The following is a 26,234-nucleotide window of genomic DNA, read 5'->3' as shown; positions in this document are numbered from 1 at the left end:
GGAGGATCCATCTGTTTTGCAGAGTCCAACCTGCTGCCTTCCAGGACTTCGATTCCCATGAGCACCAGAGCACATGGCCAGTGGTCAGGAATTCTGGGAGTTGTAGTCCCAAAAATCATCTGGCAGTAACCACGTTGGGGAATGCTGGCATTAGGTTTGCCATCCCATGGGCAATTAACAGGAAGTATTAATTGACCAGGGGGAGGGGGCTATGTGGTGCCTGCAGGGACCTCCAACTGCACCTACAAAGCTCTCTACTTCCTGTCCCATCTATCTATCTATCTATCTATCTATCTATCTATCTATCTTAGGGTAATCTTCCTTCTCTCCCTTTCTAGCTTCTAGGCTTTGCTCTTTCTTTGTCTTCTACCCCTTTGCCCTGCTGCTTTCTCCCTCCCAGCTTCTAGCTTTGCTGTTTCTCTCTTGACCCCTTAAACTTACTGTTTTCTCCCCCTTTCACCCTCTAGCCTATCCTTTTCTCTACCCCTTGGCTTTGCTTTCACCCTTCCTCCAAGCCTCTAGCCTCATGATTTCTCCTCTCCCAGTCTCTTTAGCTCACTTTTGACTAGCCAGGCCCCCGCAGCAGCCATTATGGGACTAGCTACATCCTCCATGGGAGCCATTTTGTGTTAGTGGACACAGCATTTTCTCAAATTCCCAAATGTGCCCATGGGTAGGGTGACCATATGAAAAGGAGGACAGGGCTCCTGTATCTTTAACAGTTGCATAGAAAAGGGAATTTCAGCAGGTGTCATTTGTATATATGGGGAACCTGGTGGAATTCCCTCTTCATCACAACAGTTAAAGGTGCAGGAGCTATACTAGAGTGACCAGATTTAGAAGAGGGCAGGGCACCTGCAGCTTTAACTGGTGTGATGAAGAGGGAATTTCCCCAGGTTCCCCATATATACAAATGACACCGGCTGAAATTTCCTTTTCAATACAACTGTTAAAGATACAGGAGCCCTGTCCTCCTTTCCATATGGTCGCCCTACCCATGGGTCCAAAGAGGTTGGACACAAAGAGGGAGAATAAGGTGGTAGAATTCTGGGCTGTGCCAATTTGGAGTGCAAGTAGGGAATCATATTTCTGACTTGCTCACATGGAGCGGGTGAGTAACATTTGAACTGGGGACTCCAAATGCAACACTCCGTGTGCTGTAACTCACTGCCTGCTGGCAGTAGCCAAGCTGAACAATGGTGCTCTTCATATCTGACCTACACTGCCCAAAGCAGCAGACAAACTACTCCAGTGCCACCAAGTTCAAGGTTCTAGTCCTGTCTGGGACTTCAGCCTGCCAGACAGAGGCTTTCATCCTAGCCCTAACACCCCAGTTGTGTGTCCCATGTCTTCCTTTTGCCACATGGACATTAGAATACCAACACCTATGTGTGGAGTAAACTGTATTTTAAGCCAAGAGGAAAGCTCAAGGGAATTCTATTCTGTTCTCAGTTAAGATGAATGTTTGCAAATTACGACCCTAATAATCACCAACATGGGCCTGTTCACATGACACAACAGCCCATTGTGGGTTAATTGACTTCAAGTTGCTGCCAGCCACTATTATGAACATGCAACCTCCAACTGAGGGCTGTCATGTTGTGCGAACCTGGCTGGCGGTGGTAATTTGACAGCTCAGCTACTCTCATGTATCCCCACAACAGGCCAAAACACCTGGAGGGCCACAATTTGCCCACTCCTGAGTTTAGATAGTAATGTGTATTTCAATCACTTCAAAATGTGAAGCCAGCCCCTGCTGCATTTGGAGGCCCTTCTGCACATATTCCTATGTAGGGGCCCAGACTTCTGCCCCAAAGTCCTGCCCTGATGACAACATTGTTTGACGGCCCTTCAAGCGTTTCCCAGCAGTTCACAAGACATGGTCTTCAACTTGGTGAGTCACAAGTTATGTGGAATACTTCAAATGGAATTTGGCGGTGATAAGTTTCTACTGTAAATCAACACTGGTGGTATTCAGGTAATAGACAGGAATTTGCCCTAGGATGTCTCAGGCCAATCTCATTATTTGTGTGTTGTTTTGGACACCATGGTAACTGTCCTATGGCTGGGCAATTAAACCAACAACCTTCCAGCCTCCGCATTTGACCCTTGCTGGTCCTGCCTCCTGCAAGACTGTGTAATCCGTCCTATGATAAGACATCAAAGACACAGGAGCTTTTGAAACACCCCTTGCAAAGTGTTGCTTTTCCCTGTTATGTGGAATGATCATACACAGCAAAGAGTAATTCAGTGGAGAGACTCTCTTTTTCATTTTTAAACTTTGTTTTATTTAATTACTGTGCATAGTACAATGAGTTTATACAAATACAATAAAGGTCAACCATCTGAACAAAAATAAGAAGAAACTGTGTTCCCATTCTTGTCTGAGTTACCTTAACAGTAGAATGTTCTTAGAACACTCCCTCATGTAATTAGATCCCTTCAAAACCATGTTTGGGGTATTGGAAGCTTACAGGCAACTATCTCTTTAGCAAGTGGCTGCAGTAAGAAAGTTAAACCTGCCTCCCCTGGCCGTGGTGGTGCGGCGTTACCCACCCACATTTCTGTTCCCTTAGGTATGTCTGAATGAGTATGTCTACAGAGTGCAGAATGTTGGACTGAGTAGGTGTGGTTGGTGATGCTGTGTAAAGTGGGGAGGAGTATATATACTGTATTTCTTCAATTCTAAGACACACTTTTTTCCCCATATAAACATCTCTAAAAACGGGGTGCGTCTTAGAAACGCAGGTGTGTGTGGGATCTACACTACTACTTTAAAGCGCTTTATAACAGTTTTGACAACTGTTGGGGCCCACAACACACTGCATATACAGTTTTCAAAATGTGTTCAAAGTGCTTTAAAGCACTTTAAAAGCAGTAGTGGTTTTTTTCCGTTGATGGTACTGAAATTAATGTGCGTCTTACAATTGATGACGTCTTACAATCGAAGAAATACGGGGGAGCTGAGGTGTTCGGTTGGTTATTGGGTTTAGAGGGTAGATGTGTTTAGCTGTGTCTTCTGCTCTATTAGTTCATAAATAAACACAATACATTAAACCTTCAGCCTGCTATATTCACAGAAAAGCCTTTTCCAAATCTCCTTACCTTTCCCTCTGCTATAAGGGAAAGGTTATACTTTTCTTTTTACCCCTTCCTCAGGTATTTCAGTGGTGGTGCTTAGCCTGAGGGAGGTGTGTGTGTGTCTAAGCCTTGTGTGTGAGGTGGTGGCATCGCAGCAGTCCTGATCCTTACTTTAAAGTAAGAGAGAGGGGATCAGCTGTGCACCGTGTATTTAACATTTTGTGCACATGAGGACATAAGGCAGTGTATGTGGGGGAGGGGAGATATGGAAGCAAAGAGAAATCTCTCTGAATCAGCTTAAGCAAATATTGAGACATGAAAGCATGCGGAAGGCTAGGCCGCAAAGGCCTTTGCATATAATTTAGGAAGTGTACATTTGTTGCGCTCTGTTGCAAAAAGGGAGTGTTACCAGGGACAAACTCTGGTTGGTGGTAGGTGCAGCCCTTTGGTATGTACAAAGCCACCTTTGCACACCTGCTTTGGTGTTTTGCTTTGTATCATTTCTCTCTTTTTCTTTTTTAAAATGAGAGAGGCTAAGGCAAGGCAGTGCAAAGAAACGAGGGTGTTGAGCAGAAACACAGTTGGCGGTTCATCTGTGTCAAACAATGATGAATAATTAAATGTTAACAAACTTGTAAAAACAGAGCAGATGGCACAGTTCTTGCCTGTGGAAGGAAGTCACTGAAGGTTTGCAGTTGGCCATAAATGAACAAACTCCCTGAGACACTCCTATAATTAACCAGAAACTATTTATTTATTTATTTATTTATTTATTTATTTATTTATAGAAATCCCCTGTTCCTTTGAACCTCACCTTTTCCTAAGAAGGACCTTGTGTTGTGGCCCAAATATTATGAAAACGCTTCTTATGGTCCAACACACATTTATTGATAAAAAGGAATTCACATTGCCATGGAGAGAAGACATACCTCTGCCAAAGAATACCCTTCTCTGAGGCTTGCTGCATTTGTCAGCTGTTTTATTAGCCAGTTCGGCAGAAACAACTAGAGCATGAGCAGAAAGCTTGTTTACCAAAATGGAAATTCCAGCTGACCACAACTTTCCTGCAGCAGACCTGTTACTGAGGCGACTAGGGAAAAACGGGAAGTCTAGCTTTACTCTCTCAGTTTGCATAAGCAAGATACAGGTGGATGTGGGGAGGGATCTTGTGAAACATGGGCCACAGCTAGACCTAAGGTTTATCCTGGGATCATCCAGGGTTCGCCCCTGCCTGAGCACTGGATCCCCTGTAGATGAACAGGTTTGACCCCTGGACGATCCAGGGATACACCTTAGGTCTAGCTATGGCCATGGTTTCTAAAAGCTGCTGCTCAACTATTTAGCAGTGCCCAACATCTGACCTTTCCATTTAGATTAATCAGATTGATCAAACATGGGCTCACTTATACTAAGATAAAGCTCATGCTTTGGGGACTCAAACCCCTGATCTGGCTTCCTGAGGTCTGGCAGGCATCCCTGCCACTTTGTTTTGCTTTGTCCAGTTCCCATACCTTGGCTAGTTCCCATTTTCTAGCCTTGACTGGTCTTACCTTGGGACAATACCTCCCTAGAGGTTTGCTGCCCTCCTGGCTCGATGTCGTGAGCCTGTTCCATCCCCTTTTCCTTTTTATCAAGGAAGCATCTGGTTTCTTGGGAAGGAGGTGAGGAACAGCAAACACACCGAGGAGCAGGTGGGGATTTTAGCAAAGCAAGGTCCCACCCCAAGTAGCCGGCTTTGCTCACCTTGCTCAATCGGTAGTGCAGATCTGTGGTTCCTTCACTCCTTTCCCGGCCAATTCACCAAGTCTGTTGTGGCCGAAACATTATGAAGACAATTCTTATGGTCCAACACACGTCTGTTGATAAAAAGGAATTCACATTGACATGGAGAGAAGACATACCTCTGCCAAGGAATACCCTTCTCTGAGGCTTGCTGCATTTGTCAGCTGTTTTATTAGCCAGTTCAGCAGAAATAACTAGAGCATGAGCAGAAAGCTTGTTTACCAAAATGGAAATTCCAGCTGACTACAACTTTCCTGCAGCAGACCAGTTACCAAGGTGACTAGGGAAGAAGGGGATCTGGCTTGGCGGCTAGGGAAAAAGAGGATGTCTAACTTTACTCTCTTGGTTTGCATAAGTGAAATACAGGTGGATGTGGGGAGGGATCTTGTGAAACATGGTTTCTAAAAGCTGCCGCTCAGATATTTAGCAATGCCCAATGTCTGACCTTTCCATTTAGATTAATCAGATTGATCAAACATGGCTTTGCTTATGCTAAGATAAAGCTCAAGCCATCACACTAAGAAGGACCTTGGAAGCTTATCAGGAGTTCCTTCATGAGGAAGCCCCAAGCTTGGGTGCCCGATTCCCCTTCTCTTCTGCCAAATGGGCACAGGACATGGAAGGATCTGTCTTCCTTGTCACAGCTGAAGGACAGATCCTTGCACACACACCTGGCCCCTCCGTTTCCATAGCAATGTGGCAGTGGGCAGCATTGTTATAGGCAGCCCCAACCCTGTTGCTATGGAGATGAGGGTGAAGGATGCATCTGGTGCCAAGAGAACTGCTCCGCTGAGAGGGCATCAGTTCACTTGGCATTGCCTCTTCCATCCCCATTTAGTTTCGATCCAGAGAGTGGGGACAACTGTGACCGTCAGCTCTCTACGCTCTCTGGATCGAAACTAAATGGGGATGGAAGAGGTGAAGGTGGCAGATTAATCCCACTTCCTGTCATAGGGAGAGATGGCTCCACTGGCACTTCTTTCTCCAGCGACGGCACGTCTCCGTGCAGTGCGTCTTTCCTCCCTGCTCTGCTCTGCCCCAAGGAATGGCAGCATCCCAATAAGGTAAGCGGTAACCAGTGCTGTCATTTGGTGGGGAGGGCTGAGGTGGGGGGAGAGATGATAACTCAATGGAGTCAGGATAGTCCACTCCACGGAGCAGCACTTCTGTGTCGCCCAAGGGTGCCACGCAAATAGTGCAGTGGATTATTCCCACTCTATGGACTAAAGTGTTGTCCAAACACACCCATTGGCTCTCCTTGGAAGTCTCACCTGAGCAGGCAAAATTTAATGGCAACCCATAACACTGACAAAGATCTCGGCTGGGTATCTATTCAGATTCAAGTACAAAACATGAAACATTATACATTGGAAGTGGTCAAAGAAGGCGTGCCTGGAATTGCTAAGGCATGCCGCTTCTCTATTGTCAAGCTTTTCTTCACATCTATAAAAACAAATGCTTTGCTTTTGAAATGAAAGCCAAGATTCCTAGGCCTCTACACTGAGCCTAAAAGCAAAGGACAACTAGTGCTATGGAAGGTAGATGAGAAAAATAAGTAGATATTAGATAAGTAGTCTTGGGAAACAGCCAGCTATTCCCTCCCCCCCCCCCCCGCTATTATTATAACACCTGGGAATCCTATCTAATGTGATTTGTAGGGGTGTGCACGGACCCCCCGCTCCGCTTCACTTGCAGATCCGCCATTTTTCGGAGCGGGTCGCTCCGCCCCGCCCCCGCTCCGCCCACTTCCGCTCCGCTCCGCTCGGAGCTCCGGATCCGGAGCTCCGTTTTTGCCCCCCCATAGGGTTGCATTGAAAGCTAAAAAAGTAAACAACTTTTTTTCCGTTGAAGTTAGAAACCTCATGTTTGGCACCATGACACCTCATGGGCGTATACACACACACGCCAAGTTTCAAGGCAATCCCATCATCCCCTGATTTTTGGCGAATTTTTGAAAATCGGGCACCCCATTCACACCCCTTGGGATAGCTCCGTCAATTTGCATGTTAGAAACCTCAAACTCGGCACCAGGGCAGCTTATCCATGTGTCCACATGCACGCCAAGTTGCAAGCAAATCCCATCATCCCCTGATTTTTGGCGCGGCTCTACCCTCTAACGCACCTCCCATAACCCTAATTCACACCCCTTTAGATAGCTCCGTCAATTTGCACGTTAGAAACCTCAAACTCAGCACCATGATAGCTTATCCACGTGTCCACATGCACGCCAAGTTTCAAGGCAATCCCATCATCCCCTGATTTTTGGGGAATTTATGAAAATCGGGCACCCCATTCACACCCCTTGGGATAGCTCCGTCAATTTGCATGTTAGAAACCTCAAACTCGGCACCATGAGAGCTTATCCATGTGTCCACATGCACGCCAAGTTGCAAGCAAATCCCATCATCCCCTGATTTTTGGCATGGCTTAACTCACCCCAAATTGTCCCATTCTACAACTACGTCAATTTGCATGTTAGAAACCTCAAACTCAGCACCATGATAGCTTATCCACGTGTCCACATGCACGCCAAGTTTCAAGGCAATCCCATCATCCCCTGATTTTTGGGGAATTTATGAAAATCGGGCACCCCATTCACACCCCTTGGGATAGCTCCGTCAATTTGCATGTTAGAAACCTCAAACTCGGCACCATGAGAGCTTATCCATGTGTCCACATGCACGCCAAGTTGCAAGCAAATCCCATCATCCCCTGATTTTTGGCGCGGCTTAAACTTTTTAACTCACCCCAAATCAAGTCCCATTCTACAACTACGTCAATTTGCACGTTAGAAACCTATCCTTTGGTCCCATGACAGCTTACCCATGTGTCCCCATGGACACCAAGTTTCAAGGCAATCCCATCATCCCCTGATGTTAGGGGAACTTTTGAAATTTGAACACTCCAGTATGTCAGGGATTTAAAGTTGCAATTGCAGACAGCTCAATGGGGCCAGTTCCAAGGCAATCCCAACATGCCACGAGATAACCCTAAATCTTCTGGCACATTTGAAAAAGGGATTATTGAATTTGATAAAGTCTAAGTGAGCGCAGGAAGGACTTCTCCCCTTAGTCAAAGCAAGACACATACACCATCGCTGCAAGGCGGGAAGGGGAGAAGGGAGGGAAAGCAGGCAGGCAGCATGCATTGTAGTGCCGCAAGGATGGCTTGAGCACTAACGCATAGCAAACCAACCCATAAGTGGGCGCAAAGTGAGGCAAAGATGGCTGGTTGTTTCTTTCTAAGCCAGCAGTTACGCCTTGAGGGGCACAGAGGAGGACGATTGGGAGCAAACCAGGCACCAGGCGGGCAGAGAGGCAGGCAGAGTAGGCGAGGAGTCAGTCCTGGCAGATGCCCCACCACAGCAGCACCCCGGGGGAGGCGGGCAGGCAGGCAGGCAGGCTGCGGGCATTTCTGGGGGCACAAGGAAGTGATGGCTGGTTTCTAAGCCAGCATTGCAGTTAGTCACGCATTGCAAATGCAAACCATCCCAGCGAGTCGGTCACCGAGGAGGACAGGCTAGCAGAGGGGCAGGCAGAGTGACATGTCATAGATCTAGTATTGGGGAGGAGTCAGTCCCGGCAGATGCCCCAACACAGTAGCACCCTGGGTGGGCATTGGAAAACGCCATCTTGTGGGTCAATACTTCCCCCACCCCATGTCCTGCAGGGTTGCCTGCCTAACCCTTGTGGGGATGGGAGATGGAGAGCTTAGAGTGGCAGTGCCAGCAGCAGCCTTCGGCTTTCCCCTGGAACCAGTCGCCTTGCCCGCCTCTTTCCCCAGCAAGATCGCCTGGTGCTGCCTATGAAGATGCATCTTCATGCTGCTGGTTCCATAATGCCCTGTCGATGAACCCCTGCTTAGGCTGAGTTTGCAGTGGCGACAGACAGCAAAGCGGGGATCCGCTCCCAACTCAAAGTGGTCCCACACGATGCTTGTCTTTCGTTTCCGTGGTGACACCACCAATTGCCCGCCTGAGCTCTCTGGTGTTGCCACAGAAACAGGGGTGTGGGATGAGACTGGGGAGAGAGCCTCGGCCTGCTGCTGCTCCTCCTCAGCCCCCACATCCTGGAGGCCCACCGCCTCCTCCTCCTCCCCCCCCTCCACTGTGCTGAGGACCTCGTCTAGGTCCATCAGCGGGCTCGTGGGCTGAAAGGAGAATGAAGGAGTTGGGGATACTCCTCCTCCTCTAATGGCACTGCTGCCACGTGCCTCTTGCAAACGGGCACTTTTCCCATTCCCACCCTCAAAAAGAGAACGCCGGGCACAAGTTGCAGAAGAGAGTGGCTCTGCCTGCTGCTTGTCCTGCTTCTGTTTTGGAGCAGTCAGCCAAGGAGTTGCCCGTTTGAGTTTCACAGGAGGAGAGGAAGCCTGCTTACTGCTGGCAGACTGAGCCTTGCTGCTTTCAGCACGCCTGCTTCCTCTTTTCATGATGACTAACAAAATATTAATACTACTAATACTATGTATAAGGTACTACTAAGAATATGTATAAGAAGAATATAATATGTTTAAATGTAGGGAAATGGGACAAGAACAATAAAATATACTACTACTAATATGTATGAGAATATACTAATATATATATATATATATATATATATATATATACTACTAAGAATATCTACAAGAATATAATAATATGTTTTAGAATATTACTAATAAATGTAGGGAAATGGGACAAGAAATGGGACAACCACTACTATAAGAAGAACAAAATATGAATACTACTACTAATATGTATGAGAATGTATACTAATAGACTACTAAGACTATGTCAAAGAATATAATAATAATATGTTTAAGAATAGGGAAATGGTGTGCGTATGCTTTCCCCAAAATGCTCAATCTGTGGCTGCCTGTTGAACTTGACAAAAGCAGCCCACTCCGTCGAAGTTACACAGAGAAGAAAAAGAGAATCCAATTTTTTTGGTATATTTGGTATATAGAAGATAGAAGGAAACACAATCAGGATTTAAGAGAGGGGAGGGGGAAAAAGAACCAACCACTACTATAAGAAGAACAAAATATGAATACTAATATAATATGTATGAGAATATATACTAATGGACTATGTGAAAGAATATAATAAAATATGTTTAAGAATATAAATGTAGGGAAATGGGACAAAAAGTGTGTGTATGCTTTCAAAAGAAAGCTTTCACAAAAGCAGAACAGTCAGGCTTTAATACAGGGAAGGGGGGGCAACCAACCCAACCACACACTCCAAAATTCAAAAATAAAGTTTATATTAAATCAAAGTAAGGGGAAAACACAGGGCAAACTAAGCTACAAGTCAGAAAGAAGCAAACAAACACACACACGCGCCAAACTAAACCTATCCTAATCTATCTCCAAAGTCCAAAGCAGGAGCACTAACTAACTAAGTGTTCCCTCCACGAACGCCAACCCACAAAGAGACACAAAACAGAAAGTTCTCAGGGTGGGTCTGCCTTAGTCCCCCCTCCAACGCTGGGATTGGAGGAGGATGCTTTCTGAGGAGATCAATTCTCATCAGGATTGGGAGTTGAATGTGCCTGTCATCGCTTCCAAAAAAATAAATAAATAAATAAAAAAAACCCAAACCCCGATTTTTAAAAAAATATTGCACGTGAACCACAGCACGCAGAAAGTTGAGAGTGGTCTCAAAATGACCCCCATCCACGACTCTCTGTGCACAAGAATTTTCAGAACGATAGCTTAAACCCCCCCCCAGTTATCCCCGATTCTTTCCCTCAATGCAATCCTATGGGCGAAAAGCCGAAACGCAGTTTGAGCCCCACGGTTGACCCGATTTTTAAAAAAATATTGCACGTGAACCACAGCACGCAGAAAGTTGAGAGTGGTCTCAAAATGACCCCCATCCACGACTCTCTGTGCACAAGAATTTTCAGAACGATAGCTTAAACCCCCCCCCCAGTTATCCCCGATTCTTTCCCTCAATGCAATCCTATGGGCGAAAAGCCGAAACGCAGTTTGAGCCGCGCGGTTGACCCGATTTTTAAAAAAATATTGCACGTGAACCACAGCACGCAGAGAGGTGAGAGTGGTCTCAAAATGACCCCCATCCACGACTCTCTGTGCACAAGAATTTCCAGAACGATAGCTTCAAAAACAACGTAGTTATGCGCGATTATTTGCCGCAATGCAATCCTATGGCGAAATGTTTTCAAGATGGCGACCGGAGCGCTCCGACTGAACTCGGAGCTCCGAAAAATGGTCGCTTCTCTTCGCCTTGCTTCTAGGGGGTCCGCGGTCCGCTCCTACTCCGCCTCTGGGTAAGGCGGAGCAGGCCAATCCGCTACTGCTTCTACGCTCCTAATCGGAGCGGAGCACATCCCTAGTGATTTGATATATGGATTTTAAAAATACGTGATAAAAGGTAATGGGATGGTGATGGGGAAAATAATGTATTTAGACTATTATCCTGCACAAATGGAACTTCTTCCAATTTTGCAAGGACCTGGAGGTACTTTAATTGTTTTAGGGTGCACTTTGAGTCCCCATTTTGAAGGTGACAGAGGCCATAGCTAGATGGGGTGATATCCCGGGACGATCCCCAGGATCATCCCTGTGCGTCCACATGCCACACAGGGGATCCCAGGAGCAGGGAGGGGTGATCCCTCACTTTCCCCAGGATCTCGCCCTACCCTTTGAGCCCGCTTTTTCCATGGGCTGATCCCGAGACTGCGGAATGTGTGTGTGGGCATTGCAGTTTGTCCTGATTCATCGCGGTTACTCGCAAGGAGCTGAGACCTGTGCCCATTGGGGGTGGGGTGGGGGGAGCAGGGAAAATTGTTAAAAATAAAAAACTTTACCTTCTGCGCATGAGCACTCATGCACTCATCTCCTTTAAGGAAAACAAAACAAAATGGTGGGGGCGATGTCCTCTCACTCCGAGGTCATCGCGTGCCGCATGTAGACAGAAGGGGAGATCTTGCGATAAAAATATCGCAAGATCCTCACCCCTCTGTCGCACTACACCTGGTAGGTCTAGCTGAAGCCAGAGAGACCAAAGTACATTTTCAGATTTATGTAGTAATCAGAGGTTCTTGTTCTACACGTGTACCGAATTTCAGGTCTCTAGGTCATGTGCGAGTCCCCCAACTTGGACTGTTTGTGGCTCCCTGTGAGGTTTCCCATTGCCAAGTCCATTGCAGCATCGGCCATGTTCGCCCCTGCAATTTTGCCACAGCAGGAGTTGGACCTGCAGTATTACGATGTCATGGCATCACTCAAGACAGGTGGAGCTGGCAGAAAGGAGAGTGTAACGACAGCAGGAGAGTCCAACGAGAAGATTCATGGGCTGTCGCCACACTGTTCTGACCCTCTGCATTAAAACTGGCACAAAATGGAGGTGGTAGACTGATGTGTGCCGCACTGGAATAAAGTAGAGCAGCCCCCTCCACCTGGTGCTTCCCAGAAGTTTGGGAGAGGGTTTTCTCTGTTGTGGCACCCCGACTGTAGAATGCCCTCCCCTTGGAGGCCTGACTGGCACCAACGCTGACTTTATTCTGGCGCCAAGTGAAGACATGGCTTTTTAACAAAGCCTTTGATGGCTAAATTCACCAAGCTTGCACATTGTTTTAACTGGTTTTATTGGTTTTACTGCTTTTAAATTCTATACTGGTTTTAGCTTGATTAATGATTTAATTTGTTTTTAGTTGTGTATATTTATCTTTTTCAGGTGGCTGTATCATTTTATCTGTACACTGCCCTGAGATCCTAGAGATATAGGGCAGGTTACAAATGTTTTGATAAATAGAAAAAATAAACGTTTTGGGTTGTCAACTCCCACAAGCCCTAGTTAGCACGGCCAATTGTCAGGAATGCTGGGAATTATAATCTAACATGTCTAGAGGGCACCAGAGGATGAATCAGAAGATATAAAAACCGCCATGCTGCCTTTAATTGCACCAACGCTCCACTGTCATTCTTTTTCCCCAGTAGTGGCCAGAAAGAGGCCTCTGAGAAGACTAACAAGGAGGGCATGGAGTTGATACCCCTCCCTTATTTTTTGGGTCCACAGTGTCTGGCATTCAGCAGTATAAAGCCTCCAAATATGGAGGATCCGATCAGGTATTGTGTCTAGAACTAGCCATTGATAGACTTGTCCTCCACCAATTCATCCTAACTCTTTCCTAACCGTCGGTGATAATGGTTATTATCACCACATCTTGAGGTGGCAAACTGAACAGGCTAATTATACGTCCTGTGGACAACCTGGCCTGGTCGCTATCTGAGGCAAGCTGTGTATGCATGCAGGTGGATCCCTGTATAGTTGCTTCTTCATTCCAATGCCATTTCTTTTCCTGGACAAAGCATGTGTAATATGCAAGGTGAAAGATGGTAGTGCCTGAAAAAGTATGTGTGCATTTTACCATTAAGATAGCGAAGGCAGTAATAACAGATAATGGAGTTTAATATATAAGGACACCCAGGCCTTGGGGCCTCCAGGTGCCTTCACTAAATAGAAAAACAGCACATAAGCCATCATTACCTCTACAGCGAATTCTGAAAACAGGAGCTAATAACACCCTCAGAGGAGTCTATGAAAGGAACTCCCCACCTAGCAGCAGATTTGCTTCTGGTATACCATAATAAACAACCCAGAAATAGGCAACAAAATGGAATCTCCTTTGCCTGGAAGGGAACCACAGAGGATTCAAGGGAGGAAGCGGGTTAGACAAGAATACGTGTCATCATTCTACTTTGAACAGCAGTGGAGATTTGTGGTGTGGAGGTCGATAAATAACGAGACGAGACAACAACAGCTGGATTTTAAACAGGGCCACATTTATTTAATGATCTGCAAAGGGGGTGAAATCCTACCAGGCATCCAGTATGGCCTGTTCCCAGGCCCCTCAAGTTGGGCGAGCCATTCGTGGCCCAAGGGAAGGCACTGCTCCATTCGCCTTCCCCGTGCAGGATAGGGAGGCCTTCCTTTGTCACGCCTAACTCAGGCCACAAGGCTCAGAGTGGGTGAGTAGGGTTGGCCCCAAAGGTAAGCCTTATCTCCCAGGCAGGCCGCAGGGCTCAAACCTGGGAACCTCAGACTTACCAGTCACCGTGAACAGTGCCTGCAAATGCTCACCGATTCCCACTCCGGATGCCCACACCTAGCGCCAAAATCAACGTGACCAAATTAACTCAATGAATTAACCTATTTAATACTCCCAAGCTGTCTTACAGTGTGGACTAGGCAAAAAAAACCAAACTCATGCACAATTCAGTACATGAGTAAAAAATTCCTACTTGGCTCCTAACGGCAGCCAGCGAACCCACACTGTCTACAGGGAGGGAGGGAGCCGCGCAGCAAAGAGGAGGCAGGGAGGACCAGCCGATCTTTTAAGGACCCACAGACCCCTCCCAGTCTGATGGCACCATCCATGTGCCCAGCCAATGGCAGGCGGGCACATCTCGGTCTCTCCCCTGCCCATAAACGCCTCCCCGTGCCCAGGCCGTGCCGGGCGTGGCAGAATGACAGATTTCTGTCTCACACATGCAGAAGGAGGATGGTCTCTAATGCCAGTGTCTTCCATTTGCCTATAGAACACTGGCAAAGCCTTTAAACATATATCTGGAAACTGCAGCAAAATGTTGCCATGCGAAGTGCTCCTATTCAGGGTTCCTGCTAGCCAGCCAGCCAGCCATGACCTATTCTAGGATATTCCATTTCATTTTACCCCCACTCCAACAGTCTGTCAGCATTTGTTGCCCACTGAGTAGAGCAGTCCTCATTAGGCTGGAGGGTTCCCCCCTAAAATATTTGTTGTACTTCTGCAAATCTTGGAGTTTCCCTGGGTCTGCTGATAATTCTTGTACTTGGATGATGGGATTTCTATGAATCCAGCTTGTGGATTCCTCAGCAGACCAGTTTTTCCAAAATTGCATAGATTCTGCAAACATGCAGATTGGGTTTTTCTACTTTCCAGAATTGAATCCAATTTAGCTGTTGAAAAATACATAAAATAAACAAATTAAAAAGGCTGAAGTTGTGCATTTTCCCCATGAAAATTCATATTTTGAAGGGATTTGCACATTTGTGCAAGTGAAAATTTGCATAAGTGAAAATTTGTGAAAATTTGGGAAATGGGGGGGGGAATCTGATTCTGTCAATGAGTGGATGACCTGACAATTTACAAAATGCAGATATGGATGAGAAGGAATGGATGAATCTGTCAATTCATGTTTTTCTCTGTTTCCCATTTTTCCAGTCTTAAATTTGTTTTCCCTGCACTTTGAGAATTTTTTAGAAAATGTTTGCATGAAAAATCATATGTGTTTTTCTGTGCACTTTTCATGAATATGTGATTTTTGTGCATTGTTATTATTATTATTATTATTAATTGCAAAATTAGGAAATTTAAAAGCTGCACTCAACTGTGTATGCTACCATTCCAGAATTTATGTTAGAAATTATCCCAGTTACAGCAGAATTCAGGGGGCATAGATGATAGAGCAGAGCAAACCTGGAGAATTATAAAAGAATGAAATGGCAAATCCGTTCATTCAGCAGGATAGATAAACAGGGGGAAATGCAGTCGACCGTACAATTAATTGTCCACGTTTTCTACATGCTACCTTTTGTGTTTGAAAAACGCTGAAGCTGCTACTCACCCTTAACATAAGCAACCAAGGGATTTGGATCCAGAATCTTCAGGAATCACTCCTTTGCTCTGCTGGTGTATTATTATTATTATTATTATTATTATTATTATTATTATTATTATTATTTTGGCAGAACACAATGCATTAAGTCACCAAACATATCTCCTGTGCTTTCTGCACTCTACCTTTGTGTTTAAGCACTAAAAGACAGGACTCTTAATGCTGTGACTGCTGCTGCTGCCTGTGTGTTTGCTCCTGCACTCCTTCTAGGCCATGGCTGGACCAGGCCTATATCCCAGGATCGTGCCTATGTGTCCATATGACGCACAGGGGATCCTAGGAGCAGGGAGGGATGATTCCTCCCCTGGCCCGGGATTTCACCCTACCCTTTAATTCTACTTTTTCTGTGGTCTTGGGATGATCCTGAGACTGTGGAACATGTGGGCGGGCTTCACGGGTTGTTCTGGCTCCTCGCGAGTAACCACAAGGAGCCGGGTACAGAGCTCCTCAAGAGTTCTATGCCCATCAGAGGTGGGGTGGGAGGAGGGTGAGGTTGTTGTTTTTTAAAAAACAAGTTACCGGGTTTTGGATGAGCGTTCGTGCACTCCTTCTCCTTTTAAAAAAAAATGGTGGCCGTGATATTGCGTGTCAGGTGTAAATCAGGGTGATGGTCTCCCAGTCATGAAATCATTTAGCCATGGCCTCTGTGTCTGCTCAACTGATAAATAACCTAGGGTGACCATATTTGGGAAACCAAAAAAGAGGACACCTAGTGTGTGTGTGGGGAAGCAGCTTTCTGAGTCCTGCAGAAAGTACGTTATTCCCCCGCCACCTTAAAGAATCCGATTGGAGTGGAGGAGGGGAAAGGATTTCATTCTACACCACCACCATCCACTCCAATTGGGGCCTTTTCTATAATGTCCACGAATGACCCACTTTCCCCTTTAAGACCTCAATTGGAGCTCGGGGTGGGGGAATGATGTGCCTCAAGAAAGCATGTCATTCCCTCCTGCCATGCTAATGGCAGCCTTAAAGAGGAAGGTGTGTCATTCCAGGACATTATTGAAAATTATAGAAAATCCCCCCTGACACCATGGAAAGAACAAAAACCAGGACAAATCCGGGGAAATCCTGACAGTTGGTCACCCTAAAATAACCAGCTCTTTCCTTAAGAAGAAACTCCAAATGTGAGAACAGTGTAGCCAGGGCTGCATCATACCATGCCCCTCCTCCATGCTGACCTTCTTGACCCAATGTTTGCTTTTATTTTGTGTTATAGGAGTGTGCTGGATGCATGCTCTTAGCTCTTCCTCTTTTCTTTGGAGTGGAAGGAACACGCTCTTGGGTGCTGTAAGTTAACATTGCAGGCTTCCTGTGCAAATGGGCGGATGCAGGGGTGTTTGGACTTCAAGATGTTTTCCCAAGTATTGTAATGACAAAACAAGCACAGTGTGTGGTACACAGGGAGAGGCTCTGGAATGTGATTTAAACCAGAAGATCAGGGTTCTGTTTATAGCGTTGCTCTTTATTTTACCATTTGACCTGGGAACAGTTGTTTTCCTTCACTGTAGAGTAAGAGCAGAAGCATTCTTCACTAATGTTGGGCTGATGATAAACAGTCTCCTCTCAAGTGTCTGTAGCAATCGTTTGAGGTGGCGAAACCCACATCTCTGCATCTTCTTAGGAGTAAACCTTGCCCCAAATGCACTCTTATGAGTTTGGTCTCCTTGACTATTATGAGCCAGCTTATCACTATGGTTTCCCATAACTTGCACCTAGTGCTATGCAGTATGGGCATAGTAAACCTTAAAGGCTGGTATTTATTCCCTTTGCTTTGGAATGATCACAGCTTGGAGAAGACAGAGAGCAGCTCAAAGCAGTTTGAATTTGGACAGACAGAAAAAAAAGAAGACAGACAGACAGACTGACGTTTCTTAAACCTAAAATAGAGGCAGCAGTGAGAGGTCTGCAGAATTCATCCTGGGGTTTTTAGAATATGCTCCCACAATTCTCTGTTTGCTTATGTGTAAATAAACTGATATTACAAAGAAACCATAAGCCTCCTGTGCTCTCCTTAATTACAAGGATAGTGGCCCAGTAAACAGACCACCCCTGGAACTTTCTACCACAGAGGGAAATAGTAACAATAATTTTGAAGTTAATCTTTCAAAAGTTCTTTGAGAGGCTAAATAGAAAGAGAGAGAGAGAGAGAGAGAGAGAGAGAGAGAGAGAGAGAGAGAGAGAGAGAGAGAGATCCTTTGCCACCCATGATATCCACTTTTGCTTTTTTAATGTGCTGCTCACTGCCACTGAGGGCATGTACTCTACTACTGAACTATGAGGCCTGCCTCATATGGGAAATATATTACAGGTTTGCCTTTATTTTTCCGTCAAATCTTGTAGGGAATGATAAACACAATGATAGCAAAGCACAGAGTGATCCCTTGCTTTTTTACATTTTCTAAGCAAAGGTTACTGTGTTATTCTAATGTACAAAGTTTATGTGCCTTTAAGAGATGCAAGAACACGGTACTTGATGGTGGGCTTGCTCAAAGGTGACTGGTGAGTCCAACCTGGTAGTTGCCCCTTCCTGGATAAAGACTCACAGATATTGGTGTGGTGGTAGAGATGATTGAATCTATCAATTTTGGTTTTTCTCCATTTCTCATTTTTTCAATCTTAATTTCGGATCATCTTGAGCTTAGAAAAGTTGTGTTTGTTTCTGAAGTTTGCATGAAAATTCATGAGCATTTTTTGGACATTTCTCCCGATACATGCATTATGTATGTATGCATTTTTGCCTAATTTGCAAGCATGTTTCCTAATATAATGCACATTTGAACATTATTTTCTCTAATATATGCATTTGTGTATGCAGTTTTTGATTGGAGAATTCCACTGCAAGTTTGGAAAAGTGCAAATTTGGAAGGATCACAGAGTTTCAGATTGCATAGTATTTCGAAAATATGAAATTAAGTTAGTTTTCATTAAAATGTGAACTCAATATATTTATCCCCATTTCTAGGTGGTGGCAACAATCCTAGGATGTTGGAGAGAAGTGTTGTAGCATGGTCTACTCCGCCAAGCAGCCGGGGATTTCATTCTCCACACTACCAGGAATTTTAAGTTGGGGTTGTATGTATGTCTTTTATATTAGCTTTTCCTTGCTCATGCAATTTGTTGTTTTATGGTATTTACAGGGGAACGGCAGTGTACCTGTAGTTAAGGTCGGAGAGTAGATAAAGCATTCTACCATTATAAAAGGGTAATTGGGGGTTGGCATTCTAACGTTCATAAAATTGAAAATGTTTCATCAATTTTCCTGAAATTTACATGTGCCAGAAATAAATACCTTGAAATTTTCAAGAAGATTGGTGAAAGACAGGGAAGGAGGGCAGTTTAAAGTACAAAAGAAAAAAACCTCTCTGAATCAAAATGGTTCTCATAACTTCCATTGGCAATGATTTATCCATGAAATTTGGAGTATTGAATCCCTTACTCATTAATCCAGTGATGGTATCTTCTTCCTCCTTCCTTCTAGTTGGTGGAATAGCTTTTCTTTTTTAAAAATTCCCTTCAGTTGATTTTTTAATTAATACTTATTCATCCCATTAGAGTGAATACAGAGGGCTTTTTCAATCATAGCGCGACATATGCTCAGTAGCATTGCTCTCCCCCTCCCTCCTGCCTCAGATAGATTAGAATGTTGAAAATAAAATGGCTGCCTAGCACAGACATTTCCTTAGTGTAATCATCAGTGTCTTCTCCAAAGTAAGTTCCATTGGGTGTAATGGTCTTACTCCCAGGTAAGTGTGTAGGGAATTGTAGCCTTTTTAAAACTTCTTGGAACCTTGGAAGGTGGGGAGTGAGAGATGTTACTGAGAATTTCCTCTCCTTTCCAGCACAATAATTCTACAATTAACAACTTGCTTACTGTGTGTGTATATGTGTGTGTCATGCCCCTGCTAGAGGAATCCTCCTCAGAGGAGGAAGCAGAGCCCCCAGGAACCAGGGAGACACAACAAGTACTGGCACCAGACCTGGGGCATGTGTACATGAAGGGTTTGCCCTGGGGTAGCTTTGCAGTAGTGGCACATCACCTACATGATGTAGTTGCCATTGCGAAGCCATCCAGGGGCAAACTCTGGAAACTCCTCTCCAAAAAAGTCATGGACTTACCCTGACTTTTTGGGCAGTGGAGCCCATGGTGGCCCCTGATTGGTCGCCATGGAAAGCCCCACACCTCTGTAAAAGTAAAAATATATATATATAAAAAGGGGGAGGAGAGGAAGGAGGCCATTCCACCCTCTCTTTTTTTAAAAAAAAAATTATCTGTATTTAGCAGCTAGCAGCTCCATGGGAGACCTTCTGGCTGATGCCAAGGTTAAAGGATACACAAACTTCTGGGACTGGCCAGCTTCAAGAAGAATCCCATATACAGAATGAAAACAACTATAAATCCCACAATCATATTTATTTATATTCTTAACACATACGATTGGGTATGTGGATGGATGATACCCTACAGAGTTCATGCCTTGATTTTTAGGAATTTTATTAAAGTTCAAGGGATGAACAAGGAAGCTTCTAACTTGGCATGGCTAAATCCCTACTTAAGAGCTACCATGGTGCCAAGTTTCATCTCTTTATTTTTAATTCCATTTTTTAAAAAACTTGTACTGCTCAAGATCCTAGACCCCAAAGAGATTTCTGTTTTAATTTTTAAAAAATCTTGAAAATAAAGGCATGACAGTTCTATTTCAAACTTGGCATGGCTAAATCCCTACTTAAGAGCTACCATGGTGCCAAGTTCCATCTCTTTATCTTTAAGTTCTTTTTTTAAAACTTGTACTTCTCAAGGTCCTATGCCCCAAAGAGATTTCTGTTTTAATTTTTAAAATTCCTAAAAATCAAGGTATGAACAGAACAGCTTCAGACTTGCCACAGCTATGGCCTTAGCTAGACCTAAGGTTTATCTCGGGATTGTCCCGGGGTCGTCCCTGCCTGCTCCCGGGATCCCCTGTGTGTCATTTACATGAACAGGGATGACCCTGGGATGATCCCGGGATAAACCTTATGTCTAGCTAAGGCCTATATCCCTACTTAAGATCCACCATGCTGCCAAGTTTCATCTCTTTATCTTTAAAAGTGAGGGAGATGTAAGCATTTTGATTGATTAATTAATTAATTAATTAATTTGCAAAGTGAGTTCAGCACATAACACTGATTTTATATTGGATGTCAACATGGTGTAACATCCTGGCTGCCTCTGGCTTGGTTGTCAACTGTATAATATCTGGTCATCCGTTACACAAAGCCATGAAAGTCCCAGCATTACTGACCATGGGGCATACTGATTTGCAATGATGGGAGTCGTAGTCCAACACCCTTGGAGGGCACCAGATTGGGGAAGGGCTGCTCTAAATTAAAAAAAGAGAAGTAAGTGGCCTTATGTTGTTCGTCATCAGTTTTCCACCACCCCACAGTCACCTCTGCATATCATATTCTCCATCCTGTCCTCATGGTTTATCTACTTTGGGAGAATGAGAATTTCACTGGCACTTTCTGCCTCCTTAGCTAGGATGTGGTGTTAAGGCTTGTGAGCCTTAACTCCCAATTTCCCTGCTTTTTGGTGCTTGGCTGAAAACTGTAGAGCCTTAACATTGTTTTGTGAACTGTAGGCTTTTTGTTTAATGCATTTATTATCGTTTATATCTTCTGCTGAGAGCCAAGGCTGAAGATGCTCTAATATTTTTTTTAATTAAACAAACAAACCAATTCTAATGAGTCAAACAACACCCTTTTTACTCCTCCTTCAAGTTCTTCTCATGTCTGTCAGCATCCTTGTTCCTCATATGGAAGCTAGCAGTACATGCCAGAGTGCCTCCATCACTTCAGCACCTGCCATGATTACTCATGCTGAAGCCATGGGGTTTTTTTCTGGTGTATCTCAAGCGAAACAGTAGCTCCATCACTAGTTTTGAGTTCTGACAGAGCAGCACTTCCAAACCATACCACAATTCGGGATGGATGGACTCACGTCCACCTGTTTCTGGCAGCTTCTCAATGAGCTGGCCACCCGCTCCAGTCCACAGCCCCATGCGAACTTCTCGTGGCCTCACTGAGTGCCTGGCGAGGCTGCGCACCTGCCCACGACTGCCTTGTGAGCCACCATTTTGCACAAACTGGTGGCTTGGGAATATCCAGGAATGTCATGTTGCATAAATGACAGCTGTAAAGCGGCCATTTACACAACACTACAGGGTTGAATGCTCCATTTCCGCCTATAACATTGCATAAATGCCCACTTTAAGGCCACCATTTACACAACATGACCTTCCTGAATATTCCTGAGCCACCATTTTGTGCAAAATGGCAGCTTGGCAAGGGGGCAGGCTGCCCCGTCAGGTGCTCACCAAGTCCGCCAGATTTCTGGACCCACTCGGATGCTCATAACATCCCTAACCACAATATGGTCATAAGTGGGAAGTGGGTGTACTGCACTACTATCTGGTTCTTCCGATCGCTGCTACCACTTATCACCCAGCTAACATCTTTACCCTTCACCACCACCACCACCACCATTCCTGCTTTATCTCTGAAATATAGACTAGAAATCCATTTTAGGCAAGCCAAACTCCTTCTGAAGTCTTGGGAAGGATTTGGGGTAGGGTGACCATATGAAAAGGAGGACAGGGCTCCTTCAGCTTTAACTGATGTGATGAAGAGGAAATTTCACCAGGTTCTCCATATATACACATGACACCTGCTGAAATTCCCTTTTCTATGCAACTGTTAAAGATACAGGAGCCCTGTCCTCCTTTTCACATGGTCACCATAATTTGGGGCCTTTACCACAAGGCAAGGAAGGCAAGACTGGTGGGGTGGGAATGGTTGGTGACACATCTATAATCCTTGTCATAATTACATATCTGCTAGTCCCAAAATTGCAAAGGATTGCAATTTACATATACATGTTTGGTGAGGTGAAGACTGTGGCCATTTACTATGGCATGAAATGATGAAATTCTCCTTGGTGCCTGGCATGGACAAGAAACGGGAAAATCCCATTTTGGCAATAATGAGCCAATGGAGCTAGGGGGTGGGGGCACGTCCATACAGCCTGAGAGACAAAGGTCCGGTTCCACATAACCTAGAATGGAAGGATCACACAATGCCCTCATTCAGTTCCATGCCATGTGCTCCTCATATCTCCTATCGAGATCCATTTGCTTGGCTGAGAAAGCGCACGTAGATGCAAATGTTCTCTGTGGCTGATGCACAATGGGAAAACTCACTTCTCCTCTGGATTACCCAAGACGGAGCCTGATGACAGGGCTACATGCTAGGTATGACTTAGGTATTAACGTTGTTCTTTAGACTGAAGCTGCAATTGGAAGCAGAAGACCAGCACAGGGAGAGAGGGGCTTCTTAACCCTTTCCCTTTGCACCGTGGTTCTGCTGCTAATCAGCACACACACACACACACACATGTTGCTTTTCACCCCCACTAGAGAAAAGATATGGCTATGTAAAACCAGCTGGAGGGAGGTGAGTTTTGGCAGGAAATAAACACAAGGCGAGATGTCCAAGAAACTCCTCTTTCACTGCATTGTCCTCCATCTCACGTTCAGCCCCAGAAGTTACAACATGTTAAGAAAATGCCCTTAAAAATGATGGGGCTACACACTTACTGAGTGACTCCAACCCCTTATCAGCAGCATTGGGTGTGTTCTACAATTGACCTGCACAAGCATGGGCCCTGGGCACAGAAGCCAGCATCCAGGGCTTTAAATACACGCAAAGTTTCTAGCCCTTATCAAGATCAAAACAGACCTGAAAATCTTTTTTTGTTATTTTCTTGATAAAAAGAAAAATAGTCTGCTTCTGATCTGGACATTCAAATATATTAGGCTACAAATATAAAGTGGCATTAACTTGCTATTTTATTTGTCATTAGGGCACCCCCACAAAGAGCTGTGAGAATCCATAAGGCACTACACCCCAGTTGCAAAGGATTCTCCTTTAGAGATATTTATTTACACACAGAGAGCCACAATTCCCAGAATTTTTGGAGTACAGAGAGGGATGCCATTCTGAAAAGGCAAGCACTCTTTCCATTCCTCTACAAACACCCACCCACGCACGCATTTCAGACAACATGAACTTATTCCTCAAGATTCCAGAGCATCTATATTTCTGTCTGATTCACTGGTTCTACACACTGAGTGACTATTCATGTAACCAATAGGTAGTGCCCAATTTGGCCCATACACCAGTGGAACAGAAACTACTGGCAGAATGAATTCCCCCTCCCCTGTGAAGATGGGGGGGGGGCGTGAGCAGGGTCAAAGGGGAAGGAGACTGAGGGTTGTGCGATTAGAAGTCCATTTGTGTGACATTGGATAGAGCCCAGGAAATTCCTTTTCTTTCTCTGTTTTTTTTAAAAGGGTTACTCTTTGATGTGGCTTGATTTCATTGCTATATTTATTCTCAGGTTTTAAACAGGAAAATACTCTTAAAATATACTATTTTTCTTTTCTCGCTCTCTCTCCTGCACCCCTTCCTCCCTTTTTGCAATTGATCTGGAATATAGCCTAGAGTAGACGGATAACCCTTGGTAAGAGTTTGCCTTTATGGCTTTAGCTAGGCCTACCAGTTAGCCCGCAACGGAGGAGGGAAGATCTTGTGATGTGTTTATCGCGAGATCCCTCCTATGTTTACATGTGACCCGTGACAACCTCGGAAGGAGAGGTGTCACACCAGCCATTTTTTTTAACTTAAAGGGGCAGCAGAGCATGAACGCTCGTGTGCAAATGGTAAGTAATTTTTAAAATTTTAAATTACTTTCCCCGCTCCCCCCACCCTACCCCCAATGGGCGTAGCACTCCTGAGGAGCGCTGCACCCCATGCGTGGCTCCCGGCTCCTCGCGAAGAATCACACGGAGCCAGGTCAACCTGCGGCACCCGGCACACGTTCCGCAGTCTCAGGCTCAGCCCAGGACCATGGAAAAACCAGGGCCAAAGTGGAGGGCAAGATTCCAGGGCAAGGGAAGGATCATCTCTCCCTGATCCCGGGATCCCCTGTGCATCATGTGGATGCACAGGGACGATCCCAGGGATCACCCCAGGATAAAGGCCCATCTAGCTATGGCCTATGACACCTCCTTGCTCCTCACCATTGAATTCTGAAATGGTGCACTTGAGAGGAGACCTGGCCTTTGAGTTGCGCATAATCACTCAAGGCACGACTTGCCAGCATAGAACTAACTGGGCCCCAGGGCTTGAAAACAAATGCATGAAGATTATGAATCAGATTATGGAAACAAATCAAAATGGATTAGATAATCTTATGAAGGCTTTTCTGTAGTTATAACTGGTGGCGCATGCATGACGGCGCACCGACAAACAGTGAGTAAGCAGAATTCTTGCTGACAGCCTCAAAGGTGTCCATCAGTCAAAGGCTTTTTGGATTTGATGGGACTTTATGACTGCAACATTGTTAAAGATGTGCAAACGCACCCATGCACACACCCCTGAGACATTTCATGAACATTATTTTGGCTTCTCTCTTGCAAGTGCACAGACATTTCACCCGAGGAGGAACCTTCACATTTAGCTGTCATTTCTCTTTAAGTAAAAGGGCAGCAATGTGAAAAACAGGGCTATAGGGGATTCCATCCACACAACACCTCTCTCCTGACTTCGCAAAACACCACTAGTTTTATCACACCTTTTCTGCTTCCCTTAAAATTCCTTAAACATTTGCCAAAGGAGGAACCACCGAGTGAGATCCAACTGCATCCATCCTCTGGTGGATTGGAATCCCCCTGCATCCCTGATCTGGAATGTTGGGGGACCTTACAGAGCATGTATTTGGAGGGGTGAAGAGCGGATGGGAAAGGCTCTTAGTGAAAGTGGTGTGATGCTGGATTCAGCCCACCAAAATAGTTCAGAATTCTGCTTTACGGAATTTCAACAGTGTCTCCAGTATTTATTATTTTCTATAGGTAGCGAAAAAATGGACCTCACTTATGGCACTTTTCTGCACAGTTCTCTTTGAGGGCTCATCTACACCAAGCAGGATATTGCACTATGAAAGTGGTATATAAAAGGCAGGAGCCACCCCAAGCAGGATATAGCGGTATGAAAGCAGTATAAGGTATGTGTCAATGGGTCCCAACAGTTGTCAGTGCACTTCAATACCGCTATAAAGCAGTGGTGTGGCTCCTGCGCTTTCATAGTGGAATATCCTGCTTGGTGTAGATGTGCCCTTAGACACTTATGAAAATCTTGCCATCTTCTGCACTGTCTTTCAGGCCCCTGACATTATTTTTCTTAGTTAAGGTTCCTTCCCCGTCCACTCACCCCACCTCTAAAATACAGGCCTTAGCTAGACCTACCTTTCATCATGCGATGGAGGAGGGAAGATCTTGTGTTGTGTTTAATGCAAGATCCCTCCTCTGCGCGACAACCTCAGGCGCGCCTGCCAATTTTAAAATTTTCTTAAAGCGACAGGAGCACACGAACGCTCGTGCACGAAAGGTAAGTAGTTTTTCAAATTAAATTAATTTCCCCGCTCCCCCCACCCTACCCTTGGTGGGCGCAGCTCCCAGCTCCACACAAGGAATTGCGTGGAGCTGGGTCAACCCGGGGCAATGGGCCACACATTCTGCAGTCTCGGGCTCAGCCTGAGACCGTGGAAAAACCGGGGCCAAAGTATATCCTGGGGCAAGGGAGGGATAATCCCTCCCTGATCC

At 45.2% G+C, this 26,234-nt stretch overlaps 1 protein-coding gene across 1 annotated transcript in view; it reads left to right on the top strand.

Moving 5' to 3' along the window:
• Positions 1–26,234, top strand: part of LOC134395286 (keratin, type II cytoskeletal 80-like) — a 224,060-nt gene that overhangs the window by 107,483 nt on the left and 90,343 nt on the right. The window lies entirely within an intron of this gene.

The sequence above is a fragment of the Elgaria multicarinata genome, chromosome 3 (assembly GCF_023053635.1).
Source record: "Elgaria multicarinata webbii isolate HBS135686 ecotype San Diego chromosome 3, rElgMul1.1.pri, whole genome shotgun sequence".
Taxonomy (NCBI): domain Eukaryota; kingdom Metazoa; phylum Chordata; class Lepidosauria; order Squamata; family Anguidae; genus Elgaria; species Elgaria multicarinata.
This window is presented reverse-complemented; position numbering and strand designations above follow the sequence as displayed.